This window comes from Chionomys nivalis, chromosome 10, assembly GCF_950005125.1.
Source record: "Chionomys nivalis chromosome 10, mChiNiv1.1, whole genome shotgun sequence".
NCBI classification, from domain to species: Eukaryota; Metazoa; Chordata; class Mammalia; order Rodentia; family Cricetidae; genus Chionomys; species Chionomys nivalis.
This window is the reverse complement of record NC_080095.1, coordinates 81,261,968-81,281,747: the sequence shown is the minus strand read 5'-3', so window position 1 is coordinate 81,281,747 and position 19,780 is coordinate 81,261,968. Positions and strand designations below refer to the sequence as shown.

Genomic DNA, 19,780 nt, shown 5'->3' with positions numbered 1-19,780 from the left:
AATTGCGATCTGCAATCAACAACAGAAGCCTTTGCTTTCTGTTCATTTTATTCTTTTTTTTCTTGTTACCATGACTTACTTATTTTTAACAGGGTCACCCTACAGCTCAGGCTACAGTGGGACTCAACGCTTGACCCCAGAATGCTCTTCATTTCCGACATCCTCCTGCCTCAGCCTAACAAGTGCTTGGGTGGCAGATGTAAACGACCATCCTTGGCTCCTTATTCATTTTTCAAAAGCGCACTTTGATATTTTGCTCTTCTGTGAGACTTTTTATATTTCCTCTGCTGTTTTTCCTTAGTGTCCTTAACCATTTAGTTTCAGTGTTTTGCCCTCGCTTCTTTTCCAGTTTTTCCAGCCATCTGAAGTATTTCCACCATTCCGTTAGCTCTGCCTCTGTTCCTCGTTCTGTGTCATCAACAGTGCCTTCATCTCCCACGCTCTAAGGGATGCCAACAGCCCTGGAGCACCTTAAATGATCAGCAGCATCACCATCGCTATCCCTGCCAGGGCCCCCAAAAGCCATCAAAGCCTTACTATTCATATCAAATTATAAATATATTTACATTTTGGTAAATATATATGTACATACATATTTGTATATACATATGTGTGTGTTTACAGCTAAGGGTAATAATCACAAATGGCATATAAGCATTTCTTAGAAAGGTATTGAAAACATCCTCTTATTTCTCTTAACATAGCCTGCCTATCGGCATTACTGGCTAACTAACACACTTGCCAACCATACCACATTAGGAAAAATTTTGGAACATTCCTAGTGAGATGTACTCACATAGCAACAGCCAGATAGACTTTTGAGGATATAACTTATTATTCTAATTTTGACTCCTAAATATTGTCTTTTTAATATACCAACTGCTGTTTTCTGATACTAGAGGGATTATGACCATGCAACAAGTGTCTGGAAAGCAGTTCATGTGCTTCTTGTCCAACGATGGTTTCACAAGCTGGATAAGACACAATTCAATCAGCTAAGATTATCTTTTGTCCAGTAATTTTCACCAGGCAGATAACTTCTGAGAACACTGACAATCAGCTTGTTTTTGCAAAAATTGATTCATCTGACTAATTCAATTTTGTACAGTTTAATTGCATAAACATGTTCTGTAGGGACAGACCACAACTGCCCACTAGAAGAGTCTGCAAGCTGACAAGTTTTCTGCTGTTTGCCAGTCCATTAAGAGGACTAGCGAACAACAATATAATAAAAATATAATAATAAAAAGGCAATGACAAACACTGAGCATTAATTCTAAGTTATAAAACATTTAAGGGGGTATTTTAAAAGTAATATGGCATATGCTTTATTTTTAATACAATAAAGAAGTATTGTTAGTAGAGATCTTAGCGTTGGACTTATAAAGGTGTTGTGAATTTTGGATCATTGTTTGAGTGTGGTGGTTTGAATGAAATTGGCCCCAACAGACTCATAGGGAGTCTACTACTAGAAGATGCAGCCTTGTTGGAGTAGGTGTGACTTTGTTGGTGGAAGTGTGTCACACAGGCTGAGCTTTGAGGTCTCAGAAGCTCAAGCCAGCCCAGTGTATCTCAGTGTCTTCCTGCTCCCTGTCAATCATGTGCAGAACCCTCAGCTCCTCATCCAGGGCTATGCCTGGCTGCATGCCACCATGGCTGCCAGGATGATAACGGGCTAAACCTCTGAACCTGTAAACCAGCCCCAATTGAATGTTTTCTTTTGTAAGAGTTGCCTTGGTCAAGGTGTCTTTTTGCGGCGATAGAAACACTAGCAAGACAAGAAAGGAGTTAAACTTTAAAAGCCAGGCAAAATGACATTTGACATTGTCATCTAGTCAGCTGTGTTGAAAATGACTGTCACTGTCTGCACCTTCTGTCACTCATCTGAAATGGCCACTTAGAACTTCCAGACTTTGTATGAAACCCCCAAACTCGTATTTTCCCTAATGGATTTAACCTTAACAAAGATCACCTACAAATTTATTCTGCTATTTATTGGAGCCTTCCATTTATTTTAATAAAAAGAATTATGCAAAAATCTGGGACATATTTATTTAGTATTTTTCAAAGGAGTCTAGTATGTCAAGGGTATTTTCTCTGTTTCACTTCATTAACATAAATCACTCTGGCTAAGATGAAACAGCATACACATGATCTGCACTAAAGCAACTCTGCCCTCTAGGAGGGAACTTAGCCACTCCCACTAAGGACTGGCTTTAGCCCTGGCTTGAACTGTGTTCACAAACAGGTACCCACATTTCACACCAGAGGAGATAGAAACCTGCATACTCCCACATAAGCTCCACTTGGTCTCCTGTTCCAATACGGATTTTTTTTTCCCTTTTGTTTGGGATGCTTTCATTAGTTTTCTGGTTGGTCCTTTTGTGTTTAATATATATATTAAATATGGATACTACCCCCACGTGATATGAATACCTTAATATACGCTGGAAGGAGAGAAAAAAATCTTTACTTTGATCTCGGCATAAGCCCTCACATGAAAATGCATCCCAGTTGCATTTGTACGTAGAGCATTCCTCCTGGGAACAGTTTAAGAAGCTCTCTCCTCTTGCATCACTTCCATGTTCCCATCAAGACCTAGAATAATCCTTCATTTCATCTAAGGCTCAATGTGCAGTGTCCTGTACATTGTCTTATCTCAACTAATGACAGAAGAAGCCAGGAAGGCTACATGAACCTAAGCATGTTTGTCATAGAACCAACGAAGCTTCATTGTCAAAATCCCTGGCTTACATAGACCTTTTCCAAGACACGTTACCTATTTTCTTTGTATTTCCGCATTTGACAGGACTATTGCATACTTTGAGTTTTCCGCACAACTCAGTTCAGCACAGAGTAGGTCACTTCCTACTTCCTTCAGTTCCTAAGGCATTTTAAATGTAAATGCATTCTCAGGAAAACACACCTCTTCAAAACACCAAAGGCTCAACTGAGATGCTGGAACAGGGGGATTTCTATTTCTGTGCTCTCAGTGCCATGCCAGGAGAGTTCTGTCTGGGAGACAGGTTTCCAATATCTTTAGTCTCCTTGGTGTTTCTGCCACAGGCAGGTACCTGCGTGCAAGGCAAGTCGCCCTTGCTCAGTGGCAGGTTGGTTTCACATTTGAAAAGAGGATGACAGTCTAATGAATGGGAGCAAACCAACTCTGGGCTGATGATGGAGCAAAGAAAGTGGAAAATGGTTTCATTTCATAAACACATTTTAAAAGACAAAAGTAATTACCGGCATTTGATGTTAATGGAATTTTAACAAGTTGATTGGATGATGTAATAGAAGTCATTGCAATGACCAACATTTCAGAAAAATTACATCATATAAATTTAGGTCTTAACCTTTCATGTGTACTCTTTGAAAATTAAAAATACAGTTTAGTGGGAAAGGAAACAAAGGATGGAAATTGCTAAAGGATAATGCTAAGGCTAAATGGAGGAGGAAGTAGAGGGCAGGTGCTGCAGCCCAGATGGTCCTGATGGGAAGCTGGTAAGGGCAAAGTCTGAAGTTCCTCCCTTCATCTCTGGCAATCCTACCCGATAAAGAGGTGGTATAACAAGACGGAGACCTTTGCCGGTGACGAGCTGTTGAGTCTGCAGCCCTGAAGAAGGGAATTTGTCCTTCTGTGTAAGAGCCCTTGGCCCTTTGAGGGAGCAAAGACTCAGTAGGAAAGAAGAGCACAAAACCAACCCATACCAGAATGAGAATTTGCCAGAATCTTGATCTTAAGCATTATAGTCTTCAGAACTGTGAGCAATTAATGTTTATTTCTTATAGGCCACCCAGTCCATGATATTTTATTACACCAGCCTCAATAGTTGGAGATGAGGATGGACTAGTCTTCTACTTTGAATGAATGACGAAGGCATACAGACACACCTTTTTCACCATGGCGTTAATTTCTAAGGGCTCTTTCTTGAGAAGGCTCTTTTCCAAGCCTAATGTTGTTGGGGATAGATGAAGGATAAGATTCAAAGGTTTTGAACTTTCAGGAGAAAGACACACTCTCAGTGTTCTGGGCTCAGACAAGTCCATTAAATCCACAGGAAAAAGCTTTTTACAGATTTGATTACCAGAAAAAACCTTCCCTTCTATGGTCAGTTTTGCTCTATCCAAACAAGAGGCGCAGGAGTTCGCATGACATGAACAGAGTACCTCACAACCACGTTGTACGTTCCTAGGCACAGCTGCTAGGTAGAGCACCTCACAACCACCTTGTACTTTCCCAGTCACAGCCCCTAGGCAGAGCACCTCACGACTGTTAAAAATGCTGCAAGATCACGCATTGTATGTTCCTAGGCACAACCGCTAAGTAGAGCACCTCACAACCACCTTGTACATTCCCAGGCACAGCTGCTAGGAAGAGCAATATGACTCAACATAGAAACATAGAAACCTGCATTTGTTGTCAGTCAGGAAGGAGGATTATTTTTCTCCTTTGCCTATTAACCTACAATGCCACACATTGTCACAATGCCATTTCACCACTCTGAGCACCATGGTGTAAATAATGCTTCTTTGCTTGTTTTTCACTCATGTTATTCAGCCTATGGGAATATCCTGAGGACGCTGGTGCTTCTGCAGTAAAATGGATGCACGCTAAGAAAGCAGCAAGGAACTCTGCTGACTCGGGGCTTTGATAGTCATAGTATCTTTTGAATAAACATGTGCCAACCACAGCTGTGGTTTAATAAAGCACAGAACATCTGTATATCTAGAAATACTATCCTTGAGAACAAAATGCCACTAACGCTCCTGGACCCAGACGATCTACTGCCAAAGCCATGGTCGTTTTTAATCAGGGAAACTGATGGATTCTCTCTCATCAGGGCACGTGCTCCGTTCGTGTCATACAAAATACTCACAAGGCAAGTGTCGGCTGACACTGTCATCTCATCGACACGCAGACAAACAAGTCTTTCTTTCCCTTGACAAAATATCACCACAAACAGTAAAATGAGGCTTTAACTTTGTAAATCCATAGATGGATCTACTCATAAAGCCAATTAAATGTTCACACTGTTGTTAATCACAAATCAGTTGTTAATTACAAAAGTTTCAAAAAAGAATCAATCCATATTTTTAATGTGTTGTATCTGATCTAAAACACACATGGGAGATACGTGTCTATATTTAAACTGAAATTAAATATGCATGGAGACTGCAAAATATCAGTAATTTGTTATAATTTTGAATGGCAGTAACTTTACACTAAGAAAATTCACTAAGTGATTTCATAGTGAGAGCAAAAGAAACCAACCCGCTCTTCTCTTTCCTCATTTGCTGATTTTGCTTCTCCTTCGTCCTTTATCTTCTGAGGGTATTTTGTCTAGGAACTGCTTGGACGCAATCCTCAGGACATGGGGACATCATCCACAGCACGTGTTTCCTCAAATGACTGGCGTGTGTGATAATACCGTACTGTACACTAAGACTCATGGACTTGCATAGCATTCCAGGTAGATTAACCTCATGTATGAAACATGCTTATTGAATTAATGATGAACTCACTACCTAAACACCCATTGCATTCCTACCTGTCTATCACGAATTTAAGTAACACTGTGTTTGGTTGACTGTTAGTCTTAAATTCATTTATCAATACTTTAAAGAGGAAAGCTGAGAGCATCTGGGAGTCCAATTATCAAATAATTTGAGGAAATTATTCATAAGCATTTATGGATTGGTAGATATTTTAAGAAAAGTCTTTTCTACTGGATTTTTTTATTGTTGAAAAACATGCATTAATATTCCTTAAATCTATCGTTTTGTAACTGTATCTTGGAAGCACTTTCATGGATACGCCAGAGTGCACATTTTAGCGGGCTATTCAACCTTGCAGAAGGCTTTTAGCATCCCTCTTACTCTGCCTAGGCTAGCATCTTAAACAGCAAATCCTGAAAGCAAGAAATGTGGAACTGGCGTGCTTGGGGTGGTTGGTTCTGTTGAGGGCCTCTTTGTGGACTGCAGGCATGCAGTCCCCAGACCTTCCCTTGGTGTGTAAGTGACAGAGCAAGTTCCCCTGTCCCCTGTAGTTCCCGATGAGGGCACTCACCCTTAGAACCACATCTAGGCCCTACTCACCATTCCAAGGTCCCGTCTCCAAGTCCCATCATGCTGGGCATTACGGCTCAGCATACGGATGGTGGGGGACACAGACACCCAGTCTATAAGGGTACCTAACGATAACTAAGTTGATACTTCAAGTGAGCCGAATACATCATGGCTTTTCCTTTTTCTGGCTCAAGCTGATGTCATGTTCATGGTTGGAAAAATTCTGGCAAGGCTCACTTGCATTTCTCTAAGAAAAGAGAGAGGCTACGGAGTAGGTCTCGGTTTCATCTTCCTAATACTGTTCTCCCCGACAGTTTACTGCTTACCTAGAGTCAGCTGTACACCGTGTGTAAGTTCCAAGTCCTGGTCTCTGTCTTCCATCTTTGGAGGCCCCGTCCCTGTGCCCGCCAAGCCTTGACCCCTCCCTGGAGGAGTGTCAAGACGAGCCCGCCAAAATCTTGACCACGCCCCCAGTCTACTTAAACTGCTTCCTCAAAGGTCCCCCGTGGTCTCGTCCCGCCTCCTCCAGAGAGCTCGGTTAGGAAAAATTCCTAACACAGGGCTCTCCTGGAGAGCTGTCCTGTACACCTGTACACCTTATGCTCAGAATGCTCAGGACGACGGACCAATTGTCCACAAGATCATACATATTACTATAACACACCAGTCAGGTTGACCTACATAATGCAAACATACTTAGTTATTTCTTTCATAATACCTAAGTCTGAGGGTGTCACTCAACATTGGCTACTCAAAGATAGGGTGGATGGGGCAGGAAATGTTTGAGGAGCCCACATCCTGCAGCTTTATAACTCAAGCGAGCTTCTGAGAGAGCTGAGGATTGGATAATTCCTCATTCGCTCAGATGCGTAACCCGCCCTTTCCCACTCCACCGCCGAAGGAGCAGCCTGGAGACTGGAGAGCGTGGACCCCCCTCCCCCCCCCTGCACTGCTCAGCGGACCTCTGAGAGGAAACTTCCATGTTTCTGCACGTTGGCTTCCAACTGGAATGGGAGCATTCCATTTTGTGCAACCTCTTTGTGTGAGAGATTCTGGAAGTGGGGATTTAATTTTGTAGGCTCTCCTGAGGGGGTCTTTACTCCTCAGGGTGTCAGGACAGCTCTCCCAGCACAGGAGGGTTCCACACTCATTTCTACTTCAAAGGTGAATTAATAATAATCCTCCTTATTATAGAATCCTACCAGATCCGCTGGAGTCGTGATTAATTGGGAGGCATTGACAGTTTTTGTTTCCCATTTTATTATTTTCAGTATATGGTGTGCAATCATTTTGGGCCCCTAAATATAACTTTTCCCTCTGGTGGGGGAGTGGGAAGAGGCACAGGGAAAATGTTTAGAGAAGTAATCATTTGCTTAAAAAATGGAAATTGGGCTTCTGTGTTGTGAGGAATGTATGTACAGAACGCTGAAATTTAACACTGGTAAATGACCTGCGTACCTCAAAGTGAAGTTGCTGCCTTCCTACAGTGACCTTTAACCCTGCCCTTTCCTCCAATCTGAGAAGAGCTGATGTTGATGGAACATATAATGGCCCCTTTCCTGTGCAGTAAAGTCAGCAATAAAGCTCAGTAATTAAGGGTACCAGGGAGGCCCAGCCCAGCAGGCTAGTGGTGTGGCGAACACTTTTAGAACTTCAAACAATATCAAAGTCACTGAGAAACGGCCGAGCTCAGTCCTGGTTTGAATTAGGCCCCACTTCCACACGCGCTTTTCAAATCCAAGCTCAAACAAGAAAGCCAAGGCCTTCTGGATTTCATTAGGGCCAATTATCTTATCTGTTTCATCTCAGGCCTGACCCTAAGGCTGGCAAACAGCTACTCAGTGCATTTGTGTGGTTGTTTGAGAAAGCCTCCAGTCAGCCAATGGCCCCAGGACCTGCTAATTAAAACACCGTTGCCCCCTGCCTCCAGTGATTAAATATTTTCAAGCTTTTGTAAATAATTTTTCCATTCTTTGCCCCAAGCCTCAAAGGTCCAATACATGCGGTAATTTATTTAGTTTGTCAGAGAATACTGTTGGAAATAGGGTCATAATGGGACCTTTGGAAACTTTTATACGTCTTCGTACTTCTGAAAGTGACAGTTTATAAACCAGCCCAATGTGTATACTGTTTCTGATGTAATTATGTCCTAATGGCCTTTCTCCTTTTGAAGTGATATAGTGTATAACAGGCTTACATTTTGTCAATAATCATATTTCCTCAAATGTCTACTTGATATCTAGAGTCAGAATTTAATGAGATCATTTAGGTCCTAGAAATTGTACCAAGGTACTTTGGCTTTACTTTTTTTTTTTTTTTTTTCATTGCTGGAGGCTGGGTCCCAGTACCAGATTAGCTTTGGAAGAAGACAAGCAAACAATGAAAACAACTCTTGCTGTCTGTGAGGACCTGGTGGGGAACACTGAACTTTCTCCAGAGTCAAATCCTAAGGAATTCCTGAGTGAGCCATGTGGCAAGGCAGCTTCAAGGAAGGGAGCATTCCCAGAGCAGAACCTTAAGGATTAGAATCGCTGAATTCAAAACACTTCCCAGGCCGAAGTATACTGGGAGTTAGCTGAGCAGCAAAGAGTTCCCTGGCAACTAGGCTATGAAGATTCCGAAGACATGGGGCCCATCCTTGCCACTCGGATATACACGGAAACACACATGGGCCTGGTAAATGCTGCGAGAAGCTGCCATTCCCACTGGCCTCCCTGGGTCCTTGGGCCATGAGCACCGGCGTGCCTGAGCCTGGAGACGACTACTTGAACAAAGGCAGACAGAGCAGATGAACACACACAGACACCCTTCTTGCCTCCTGGCTAGGGCACAGCCGTACTCACGCACGGCTCTTCCAACCAATCCAGCCACCTTTTATTAGGGGAAAATAAAAATGCAGTTTTGTTTGTTGTTGTTGTTGCTCTTTTTGAAGTATTACAAGACGAAATTTCGGCTCATTAGCTACATCCAGTGCGCGTTAAACATGCCCATGAAAAAGAACTATTACACGGAACAGCTCTGCCTCTGTTGTCCCTAAAATGACACTTTGGTCTTACTCTAAATAATAGGCTTTTCATAAAAACATTCACCAAAGGCAAACAATTAAACAATACATAAAGCACCAGGGGGCAACCTTGTGGTTCAGTTATAGTTAGAAGCCCTTCCAGAGGAGAGCACTCGGCCTTTTATAAGAAACAAACACTGTTCCAAAGATTATGAAACAAGAAAAATTTAAGTTGTCTTATGTAAATGCTGCTTGACCCCTTGTGTCTGCCCTTGACAATGGGATGATGCCCTCCTCACCTTGTGACTTTCCACACCTCTTGACCATACCGATTTTTACATGTTATTGCCATTTTAAAACAAAGACAAAATACTGCAAAGTAAGTAAAACCTTCATATCAGTTAATATTTTCATTGGCTTATGATCTAATTATTGGATTTTTTTTAAAAAAACAAACTCAGTCAAGTGGAATATATTGACATTTTTGGACAGACTTTAATTATCTGAGTAGTTTAGGAATTAATACGTTATTTAAAGAAGTCAACGCCATCCGTCCCTGCCTTCTTTCTCTACCTGCTGGGACGCCAAGTATGAGCATATTCGCTGGAGAACAAGGAGCCATTGCACTTCTGAACTGGTATTTTCATTCTGGAATTTCTGGACATACAAAGGGTAAAGTAGCAGAGCTGTGTCCAGAGAGGGACTGGCATGCATACAATAAGACTGGAGAGTGAGCAGAGCTGTGTCCAGAAAGGGACTGGCATGCATACAATAAGACTGGAGAGTGAGCAGAGCTGTGTCCAGAGAGGGGACTGGCATGCATACAATAAGACTGGAGAGTGAGCAGAGCTGCCCTGCTTGTAGGAGTCAGGGATTCTGACTCAAAGTAAGGAAGAGAGGATCCACGTGCAGCTCGTGCCTGGCTCATTCCACCTCGGGTTTTGAATGAGTGTCACCTCATCCCTTTGACTTTGGCTCCTGTCTCATTAGAAGGCTCGTTTGTGTCTGAGCCTCCGCCTCCTTCAGTAGCTGCAGTATTGCTGTGATGACATGAAGCTGGGAGAAAGCTAAAATCTCACATCCTAAGGAAATCAACCTTTTGATTCTAAGTGCAATAATACGTACCTCTTTAATGGGGAAGATAAAATATGGATGCATTTCAGAAGGAAGGAACCCTGAAATTGAGATGTGGGTAGACCTGAAACTCAGCTGAGCGTCAACACAGACTCCATCATTAACCTTGCCTCATGGTTCCCAGATTATGAGATACGAGCTGCTACAGTAAGATCGCGTTTGGCTGTCCTTCTCCTGCCGTTTATAAGCTCACTGTCCTCCTTTGTGGCTTTCCGTCAACCCTGCTCTTCAGAATTTATCTAGACAGCCAGTACCTGATTCTGCTGTGCCCACAAGAAAGAGGGGCAGATTTATACCAGATACAAGGGTAAGCCTTTGTCTTCCAGAAGGTGCCAGAGGAGTTTAAATACGTACATAAGTGAAAACAGATGTTGATTTGAAAGTTTCATCTATATCATATCAAACCATGGGGACAGACATGGAAAACTGAGTCTACAGTCTGGGGTTTGATGCCCTATAAATAGGGGATCTCTCCATGAAGATTCTGCCACTGTACTAACCTCAGCCCAACCCTTCGGACTTAGGAGACACAGAATTTTCATGAGTATGATTTCTCCACCGGAGAAAGTCAATGATTAAATTCCTCATAGTAAATCATCATATTTATTTAGTTCTCACAAAAGGAATACAGATTTATATTCACAGTATATTGAAATGGTCCACTTTTCCCACATTGCTTATCATCTCAATAAATCTAGTTTTGGCAAACTTTAGATGTAAAATCATGGAATGAGAAAAGAATTTTCTTCAGTTAAAAAAAAACAAATGACTACACTAAAACCCAAAGACACTGGACACCGGGCGCTGCTGGCTGAAGGACAGGGTGAGTTCGGGGCAGGGCTCTCCCTTGTAGTGAATGCAGCAAAACAGAACAGCAGTGGGACTTGCTAATTTCTCCTAGACATTTATCTTCCATCTGGCTACATCACAAATGGCTGCCTAAAGGTGAAATCATGTAAGCCGGCAGTCCAGCTGACCTGTTACTCTGCAACAATACTTTGTGGAGGGATTTCATGTCTTGATATCTCAGGGAACTCCAAACACAGTGGGAAGATTTTATGCAAGATGAGGGCTTTGTAATTCAGGTTTTTCATTTTAAAACTGAAAACACCATTTCTAAGCACACGGCTGACCCCCTGTGTTAGGAAGTACTGCTTGAGAAGCATGTTGTTAAGTACAGCCATCCCTTTAACTACCATTATTATTTGGAAAACTGTTTAATTCCTGCACAAATTAATGGAAATTTTAGGCTTTAAAATTCATTTAGGGCAAAGAAAAACATTTTCTTAAAACTGTAATAGTTTATCTGACCCTTTAGAATAAATTCTAGTAAGTTATAGCATTTGAACCACTTTAAGAAGTTATTTACTGAAGATGCCAATCACTTCAGAACTACAGGACTTGACGATATTTCCTGGACTTTGTTAACTTGACTCCACACTGTCTAACAGCATCATATCTCTTTGATGCTCAGCTCAAACATCAAGTTTGCAAGCTTCCCGAGGAAGACAGGTGTGCACAAGATCAATTTTCTCTCAGGGTCAAAGAGCAGAAATTCTAAGGGTATCTAGAGACACACACCTATAGAAATTGTAATTTTTTGATGAAAATTGGTACAATATGTTGCACAGATGAGAAAAAAAATGCTCTTATGTTTGTTCCCATAGCAAAAGAGCAGACAGAGCTGATAACTTCCTAATATTTACTTGTGTGTGTATTCTGTGACTAGTTTTGATTAAATGTCTTGAAATATCTCAACATTCTGAATATAGAGAACAGAATATGGATAATGACTAAAAACATACCTCACAACAACCATAAATTTATACATATTGGTTTCTACTGAAATAAAATATTAATAGCTGAAAGTGATTACTGCTTTGTTCTCAAGATTGACTGACAAGTTCAGATTTGAGGCCCACATCGTATTTATTAGCCACGTCTTTCAGAAAGAGAAAATGTGGGCTTGATTTGTAAGCTATGATAAATGGTCTGGGAAAGAAGGTAGCAAGGCCAATTTGATATGTACAGTATTTCATATTGGCAAATTGCTTCAAGAAATTTTACCCTCATTCCTAAAATGTCTTGGGCATCCTTGAGAAAGAGCACACTATCATAAACATAATATATTTATTGCCACTGATGATGGAGGATTCGTTCCCAAACTGGGCAGCATCAACCACAGCCCTCAGAAACAAAGCAAGACCTTCAAATCATTTGATGCTACTAAGATTGAAGTCTATTTTTTCTTTCAAAATAGAATCTAAAAGTTCATTTTATATTAAAAGTTAACTTATTTTAGGGCTTGTGATATGTGCATTACTTGAAAAAATCTAATTACATATGTGAGAAGAACATGTTTCTTTAAATAAACTTGAAAAAAATCTATTGTAAATAAAACTTTTGTGACCAGAATGGATGAAGGTCACAGGGTTCTGGTTTGAATGAAAAAACTATTACTTGATCAAATGGACAGAAGCCTCTTAGAGAGAGAGCAAATAAAAGTCTAACAGGTCATTTTCAATTTCAAAATGTTGCTATTGTTACCTGCTGAGGTGCCCAAGTGTGTGCAAACCCAACCTCACTATATTATTATTTTCCCACCTGTAACTCTCATCAGCGTACACTTTGGGGCTAATAAGTATCGTCTCAAAAATGATGCCTGAGAGCACCACCAGCAAGACTCTAACCACCATTTAGAAGTGTGTGACATGGAGAGACCTGGAGAGCTTAAGAGGCTTGGTGTTGTCACGTGAAAAACAATAGCTCTTTAAAAAGCACCAGGGATTTTGGAAACAAACATTTACCAAATATTACAACTTCAATGCATGCCCTCTAGGTTGCTATTATTATCATTATATTCTTCTTGTCTCGCTGATATTGTTTCCTTTTCAATTTAACATTAAATTATATCAAAATAAGAACAATGCCCTTAGAACAATATTTACTTAGTTATCCTTAGCAATGTGGGGGTAAAGTAAGCATGTAAGCATTTATGATTGATCTTGCTTAACTTTTTAAAGGAAAACAGCCTTTCTTTAGCCTGTGAATATAACAAAGGATTCTAGAAATAGTCTTCTAAAATTAATTATAAAATGATAAAGTGCTAGATCAAATAACAATGAGAGAAACAAAAATGAGGTGTTAATTTATATGTCTTGCTCTAAATGATCTGCTGTTGACCTGTGGCAAAAACATACACGCGAGACAAACCATTTTTTTAGTAGCTGTCAGAAGCCTGTGTGGGGAATGTGACAGCAAAATTCTATTGCTTCTCATAACCAGTGGAGGAACCATGGGCAGACACCACTTCTGTTCTGAAGAACTGTCTGAGAGAAGGAATTGAAAGTCTGAATGATGAGTGGAGAATGCTTACTGCAGTTTTACAATAGTGAGTTTGAAGCATGCTTATGAAGTAAGCAAATAGTTATGAACTGAAGAAAGAGACAGAGGGGATGGAAAAACTCTTATGTCCTCAAAGTGGCTTCACTGTTTTTAGCTAAGAAGCAAGAAGCTGAACTTCTGACATCTTTAGTTACTTATATGGTCAATGATACTTAGGAAAGTCTACAACATGGAGTAAAACACACTTTGACGAAACATGTACTTCATAAGTCAACAGAATGAGGGAAGGTGGTGTTTACAATGATACCGCCAAGGTCCATCACTTAAATTTTCACTTCTAAAAACGAAAACTCTAAAATCTCCCTCTCAGCACACTGAGAAGCCCCAGTCATCTCTGATTATTCTCAGTTGATTTTGCCTTGAGATGATTTTCTCTGTACAGCTTATATTTCAGACATTTGTCTTTTGGAAAGTCTCATCAGTGGCAAACACTCAGGAAAGTAGCTACAGAATATAACACATTGGCTCCGTGTTTATTTCTTAAAATCCAGACAGATTGACACAATGTAGACCGACAGCTCTATGAACCCTGTTGGGTTACGCCCTCAGCGTCTGCCAAAAGGACGCCCATTGTGGCATAGCCTTCACTTAGAATCCGTGGGAGCTTGATCCTGTAGAAACTAAACTTTGCAAGAGCGTATGCCCACTGCATCCTTTTTCATAAAACAGTGTGATGTTTGTGTACAACCTGTGTTCATCTGTCTATATTTTCTACATTAACAAATCGATGAATTTTATCGTAATAGGGACCAAACCCTGGGTTTTTCATGATAGACAAGCACCACTCCACTAAGTTTCATCCCTGGCTTCCTCCTATGTTCTTTAAATCACTCTTTTTGCTTTGGGTTGTTTGTTTGTTTGTTTGTCTGTTTCGAGACAGGGTTTCTCTATGTAACAGTCCTGGCTGTCCTGCATCTTGCTCTGTAGACCAGGCTGGTCTCAGACTCACAGAGATCTGCTCACCTCTGACTCCTGAGTGCTAGAATTAAAGGCTTGTGCCATCACCGCCCAACATAAATCAATCTTAGATTACTGATAATACTTAATATAATATAAACTCTACAGCACTATACTGTTTTAAGACTAAGATAAGACAATGTATAAATAAGTTCTGTAATGCTGTTTTCAAATATGACCCATTACTATCAAGTCCATGGGTATAAAACATGTGGACATAGAAGGGACTCTCCACTGTGGTTGTCTTGAAATTTAAAGGCGAGGAGTGGAGGAGGTAAATACAAAAGGGGGGCAAAATAGTGATAAGGATTCTAAAAATGCCATTAAGAATCATACAATTAATCATACAATTAAAAATATAATAAATGAAGCATTGTATATATATGCAAAGTAATTATATATCATATTTTATTATATAATATACAATAGTATATAATACAATATATTCAAAATAATAATTATATATATGATTATTTTTTAATAAACTTTTTCCATCTTGAGTTGACAGTGCAACCTCCAAGAGCTGAACGCCACATAACAGAAACCCAATCCCAGACATGAGAAGTCCTCTTTTGAGCTGTTGGTCAGGGCTGTGCAAGGAATTCTCAAAACATACAGTGTATTGCTATTGCCCTTGATTGCCCCTGAAGTGGAAGGCAAGACTCTATTCCTGAAGAGGACATGCACTGCTGAAACAGAGGCCTCTGAGTTAAAATGGACCTGAATGCCCCCTCCCTGGGGACTTCCATGGTACCAGAAAGTGACATGAAAACTTACAAAGGAGGAAGGCATCCAACAATCATACCCAGCTATGACACCTATGAACCACTTCAACAACCAGCACGGCACGCTAATGCAAGAGTGCAGTAGTGGCACACATACCTTGATGGCAACCACCAGCTCTCTAATTGGACTTAAACGACCTTTTCAACAAGATGGGAACCATAACAAGGAAAGGCAACTTTGCCAACTCTACGGGGCTCGTGAAGTCATGCATCTTGGAGGAGAAACTACAGACATCACTTTGCTAAACCGTTGTAACTCTCAACTATGTTCTCTTGTTTGCCCTTTTTTACTTATCACCCCACATGAAATACACTTCACTTTGAAACAGATGGAGACCACAACAGAAGGCTATAGCCAATCGAAGGGCAGAGTTGTGGAGTCCATTCCCAGTAGATACATCTACAAAACATTTCCTCACTTAAGGTGCAGGGAACTCTGCAAAAGAAGGGGCAGAAAGACTGTATGAGTCACAGGAAAGGGAGTTTGCTGTGACACTGTGTCCCCTAGGAGTGTCAGAAGGTACATCCATACAGTCTCACCAACATGTCTGCTCAAACGTGACTTTAACAAGGTGGCACCAATGGACATACAAAACCGGATGGAGAAAGCCCATGTGACCTCAACCCTACACAACAGGCAATCAAAGAGCACTGATAAAGGGAGAAATAGTATTCTCCAGGAAGGGCACTCTAACTGCTTAGCTAATAACAAATGGTCAACTTAGAAAATACGTGTACCAGTATATAGACGGAGTAGGTTATCTTTAGGAATACATACATATATGCAGTAATAACAATTAATGAGAAGAGAGGCATGACTTTGAAGGTACCTAGACATTTTAAAAACAGTGGGCTCATAAGACATGATAAAGATAACATTTAAAAAACAGTGCTCATAAGACATGATCAAGAATTTAGGATCGTTGGGGTGATCTCTTAAATGACTGGGCAAATGGCATTTAGCAGGCACGTTGATGTCTGCTGAAGAAAGAGAAGACACCTGGCATTCTCTGAGCAAGCTAAGGGATGTTCAAATTCCAGGTAGCCATTGCAAACATCTTGGGAATCATCTAAAGCAGAGTCTTACAATTCAACCCTTACAGGCCACACTTTGTCTCTGCTCCGAGTAAGAAGCCAGAGCCATGCATGAATTCTGTGCCCAGTTACCATTTCTGGGTAGGCTGGACAGCCGAGGGCACATGAAAGTCTTACCTTTTGGCACTGTTTGCTGTACTTTATCACTCCTTAGTATTTTAGGGCATAAGAGAGTAGCAATGTGGTAAAACAAAAAAAAGTCTTAGAGGTTAGAGCCAACATCGAAGCTCAGATCATGACTCTTCCAGTTAGTGTACTGTGACTTATATTCAGAATTTTAATTAGCCCTAATGCTTATAAAGTAGGACCTGGCTTATAAGACCTCATTATAAAAAGCATAATTGCCTTATAAATGGTAACCCTGGAAGCATATCTTAGTAGAACATAAAATATATTTAATATGATTGAATATTTTCTAAAATTCTTATGAAAACTATAGCTTTACTGTAATGGGGACAAAGCACCGTGGCTGGGGACAAGAAGAAAACTGCTCACTTCTCAGGGACCAGAGACACCAAAAAAGAAAGGAAGAATATATTATGACTTCAACAGCACACCCGCATGGCTTAAGTTCTAGTGGGTTTCTTTCATTTCCTAAAATTCCCCCACTGAATAATAGCAGCCTTAGTATGGGAGCAAGTTTTCAAACACACACACCTGTAAGGAACATTTCAAAAGCACAGTGATATGTTTGGGTGGTAATCCTGCATTTAAAGTGATTCACGAGACTGAGGAAATGGAGCAGAAGATAAGAGAGGACCAGAATTCAGATCTTACATAAAAGCAAAGCAAACATGACGGCCTTCCTGTAATGCTATCACTAAGGAGACAGAAACAGGATGTTCTCAGAGCAATCCAGTTAGTTAAATGAGATAATCCATCAACACTTGGTCCAAAAGACCCTGTCTCAGTAAATAAAGTGAAGAGTCTTATGATCAAGATACTTGTGGTCAGTCAACCTTTGGGCTTGACACTTGGCAATACCCCTACACAGACTTGCACCCACATATGTGCAAAAATACTTATTACTATATTATTTATACTACATAATAATATTATATACTTTAAACAATTATTACATGCATATGTGGCATGCAGATGCATTATTATTGTTGTTATTAGTAGTATGTCTGGAGCCCATCTGACTTAAATGCAAAATTTATAAATGCCAATGGATGACAGATAGATGATAGATAGATGATAGATAGATAGATAGATAGATAGATAGATGATAGATAGATAGATAGATAGATAGATAGATAGATAGATAGAAGATAGATGGATAGATAGATAGATGATAGATAGATCATAGAAGAGATGGATAGAGAGATAGAAAGAAAGAAAGATAGATAGATGATAGATAGATGATAGAATAGATCGATAGATAGATGATAGATAGATAGATAGATAGATAGATAGATAGATAGATAGATGATAGTGTCTTTTCTATTGCTCTGATTAATCACCATAACCAAGACAACTCGGAATAGAAAGCACTTAAATGGGCTCATGTTTCAGAAGGTTAGAGTCTGTGATGTTATGACAAAAGCATGGTGGCAGCAACAGCTGAGAGTTCCCATAATGATCCACAAACACTGCTGGGCCTTAGAGGTGCTCCTAACCTGTAGGGGAGACCCTACACCTGGAGTATCCCTCAGAACTCTAAAGCCAGAACCTCACAGAGAGTGAGATCAAGATTTCTGCTGGTTTGGGATGGAGTTTGACTCCCTTGAATTACATTTGTAAAACTTTTTCTTTGTTGTGGCATTTTAGGAACAGAAAATTCTTTAGACCCTTTTCCTTTTGCAAGTAGAAAGCTTAGTGAGATGGGATCTTGCCCTGAGGCTCCCACCCTCCCTTTGTTCCATTTTGCAGAAGGCTTCTCCTTAACCTCATCTCTTTCAGCACCAGCCTCGGCTCCAACATTAATTCTTATTGATGGAGGAAGGTCATTGGCTAATAAAGAAACTGCCTTGGCCCATTTGATTGGCCAGACTTTAGGTGGGTGGAGTAAACAGAATAGAATGCTGGGAGGAAGAGGAAGTGAGCTCAGATGCAGGGCAGCTCCTCTCAGAGCCAGAAGCGATGAAGCAAGCCGCCAGGTCAGACATGCTGAATCTTTCCTGGTAAGACTGATGCTACACAGATTATTAGAGATGGGTTGATCGGAATATGAGAATTAGCCAGTAAGGGCTAGAGCTAATGAGCCAAGCAGTGTTTAAAAGAATACAGTTTGTGTGTTATTATTTTGGGGCATAAGCTAGTCAGGCGACCACGAGCCGGGCTGTGGGAAGAGGCCCGCAGCTCCCACTACATCTTATGTCTCTTTTTCTCTTCAAATGGTACATGTTGCGTTTCTTTCTGTCCTACTTGATAACTAATAACCACGTGACAGAGTCAATATTAAACTGTCTTGAAATCACCAAAGAAATTAGTTCGTTACTTTTGTATTTAACCCCAGGCAAACTCTTAGGACAAGCATGCTGTAACCACATTCTTCAGCCTCTTCCCCAGCAGCTGTTGAAGACCTTACTTCTCTCTGAAGTCCCTGGAGCTGGGCTTCCACAGTACACATAGTGCTTATGGCTGTTATTTAGGCTCCTAATAGGCAGCCCAGTAAGCCCTATTTGTGGTGTTCGACCCCCTTTCTAGTCTGAAGTAACAAAGTCTTTCACAGTCATTCAGAACATTACAAGGTCATGTCTGTCACAGCAACCCTGTACCAAATTCCGTCTTAGCTATTTTTCTATTTCTGTGATAAAGCACCATGTCCAGGGCAATTTGTGGAAGAGTTTAATTGAATTTACAGTGTCAGAGGGTTAGAGTCCATGCTGGTGGACTAGCAAACTTCTACTCATACTTGAAAGGCTGAACAGTTCACAGTCTTCCCTGACCTTTCAGGGAGAGTTGGCCCTCTCCTCCTAAGCCGTGTGGGCTCCACAAAAGTTACACTTCACTTCCTAATAATGCTAGAGAGAAGATAGCCCTGATTCCGAGCACCACAGTCTATAGCATACAGCGTGCCCAAAAGATACTTTGTGGATGAATTGCTTACATTTTTGACTCATTCAAAACAAATTCACAAGTATTTCCAGGCATAAACATTTAAAAAACAATAGTCATGATTGATTGTCAACTAGTAATAGTTTTACATAATTATTATAGCTTAAAATCTGGTTCTTAAATAATTATGAATATTGTATAAAAATAGTTTTTAATTGATACAGTAATATATAAAGCCACTTCTGTAATTAAGAGTTCATAACAGTTTACTTACATAACTTGTCCACATGCAAGCAAACACAAAGTGCCTTTCCTGATTCACTTACCGTCT

The 19,780-nt window shown here is 40.5% G+C and overlaps 1 protein-coding gene across 1 annotated transcript in view; it reads right to left on the bottom strand.

Annotated features, from left to right (window-relative positions):
• Hdac9 (histone deacetylase 9) overlaps positions 1-19,780 on the bottom strand; it is a 474,463-nt gene that overhangs the window by 129,457 nt on the left and 325,226 nt on the right. The window lies entirely within an intron of this gene.